Genomic DNA, 2474 nt, shown 5'->3' on the forward strand with positions numbered 1-2474 from the left:
AACTTTATTTTTTAAAAAATAGCAGAAATAGATAGCCAAATCTTGTAAGATTGCGATGTTGCCTCTAGAATTTGCAGGGAAATTGGTCAAAACGTGCATGTTTTGGGAATGGGGGTGTGGATGGGAGAATGGCTTGGACCTCATTGCACCTGAGTTTTGATTTAAAAATTGGGATATCCAGAAACAATTGCAAAAACACGTTTATCTACCTTTACATTCCCTGTTTGGCAGCATAAATGAACTTTGCCAGAACAACTCCTTGGCAAAAATAATTGAATGATCTTTTTATTCTATTGTAAAATTATTACTGTATTACAATACAGTTACCGAACTGAACAGTGTATTCCACTCGTTCCTAAGTCTTTATGATGGCTTAGAGTAAACAAATCCTTTATTATATCCTGGATGCTGATTTTCATTTGTTTTAGCATTACCTCTTTGGTATCTGTCTGTGTTTATTATTAGACAGACATGTTATAACAATTTCTGCAGCATATGTCTATTTTTTTTAGGTAAAAGATTAACTGTTTCACACACAAAACCTCGAAAACTAACAGCATTTCCTTTTAAGTTTAATTGGGTGAAATGAAGAGAAAATTTATTTTTCTTTTTATTAATTTATTTATAACATTTTTTAAGCATCCCATCTCCATCACGGAATCACAGAATCAAGCTTCTTAAGCGTGCAGACTGTTATTCGAAGAGAGTATTTCACAGTGGAACTCTGGCTGTTGTAAGTAGCCTTGCCACTAGAGAAAAATTCATTAGAGCGCATTTGGTTTTCATTGCATAGGTTGAAAACTGGTAGTGAGAAAAGCCATAGTGTTGTTCACCCTGAGCAGCAACTTGTTATTTTTTCCATATTGTAGCCCCACAGTGAGACAGGCGACAAAATAAATAAATGAATAACAGAAACTTCTTACTGACCCTACTTAAAGATCAAAATTTGCTAGTTGCCATGGCATTTACTTGTGCTGCAGAAAAATAGTTTTCTCCGTATAGAAATTATCTTCAGTATATATACTCTGCACTTTGAACAACTTTATGATGCTAGCTAGGCATTTGCTAAAAATAAAGAGGATGAAAGAATGGTGAGGGCAAAAAGAGAGAGAAACACAAATATACCTCACTTTAATTAATGCTATCCTGCCACATACAAGCTGCAGCATAAAAGATGTGACTTTTTAATGCCCCACTGAGATTTTTGGGTGTACGTTTTCAGGATTCCCAAGTATGAAGTGGAGATACCATTTTCTGCACAACTTTGGTTGAAACATCTCTACTGAAAAAAATCATCTTAGTTTGATGGTATGCCAATCATTTTGGCTTTCCAAGTCTCCTGCTTGTAAATCATTTGTGCTTGAGTTGTATTGTGATCATTAGAAAGTGGTTACAGTTTTCCTTTAATAATTGCATCTCTCTATATCTCTGCCTATATCCTGTGCTTATTTTTATTTTTTTTGCCTTTATTCAGTAAGACCTATTCCGAAAATAAGCCCTGCTTGATTTTTGGAGGTGGACTTAATCTAAGCCCTATACCCAAAATAAGCCCTAGTTTTGGGGCGAGGCACACACCTAAAAATCAAGCTAGAGCGGCGGGGTGTGTGGAGCTGCCCCATGTGCCCCCCCTCCACATTTACCTTGCAGCCAGGCCTCTCCCACTTCTTCTGCGGAGTCCCCAGCCCTGCATTTCGCAGTCAGAGGTCTTTCTGGAAGGCACTGCAGTTGATAACTGAGCTATGCATTTAATCATTCATTCAATCCATAGCTCGGTTTTCGGCTGTAGTGGTCTTCCGGAAAGGCCTTTGACTGCAAAATGCAGGCCGGAGCTCCATTCTCAGCTGCAGACTGAAGCTGGTCCTTCGGGTGCAGAAGAAGAGGGCTGGCTGGGCGGGGCTGTCCGTGCTAGAGGTGAGTGGAACCCCCCCCAAATAAGACCTGGTGCCTCTTTTGGAGGAAAAAAATAAATAAAAATAAGACAGGGTCTTATTTTGGGGAAAACATGGTACCCCTTAAGTGTGCTGCAGCTGCCAAAAAAGCCAACACAGTGCTAGGCTGCATTAACAGAGGGATAGAATCAAGATCTAGGCATTGTGAAGTGTTAATACCACTTTACAATGCCTTGGTAAGGCCACACTTGGAATACTGCATCCAGTTTTGGTCACCAGGATGTAAAAAAGATGTTGAGACTCTAGAAAGAGTGCAGAGAAGAGCAACAAAGATGATTAGGGGACTGGAGGCTAAAACATATAAGGAACGGTTGCTGGAATTGGGCATGTCTAGTTTAACAAAGAGAAGGACGAGGGGGGACATGATAGCAGTGTTCCAATATCTCAGGGGCTGCCACAAAGAAGAGGGAGTCAAGCTATTTTCCAAAGCGCCTGAAGGCAGGACAAGGAGCAACGGGTGGAAGCTAACCAAAGAGAGAAGCAACCTAGAACTAAGGAGAAACTTCCTGACAGTTAGAACAATTA

This window comes from Protobothrops mucrosquamatus, unplaced genomic scaffold, assembly GCF_001527695.2.
Source record: "Protobothrops mucrosquamatus isolate PMUCROS unplaced genomic scaffold, P.Mucros_1.0 scaffold2341, whole genome shotgun sequence".
NCBI classification, from domain to species: domain Eukaryota; kingdom Metazoa; phylum Chordata; class Lepidosauria; order Squamata; family Viperidae; genus Protobothrops; species Protobothrops mucrosquamatus.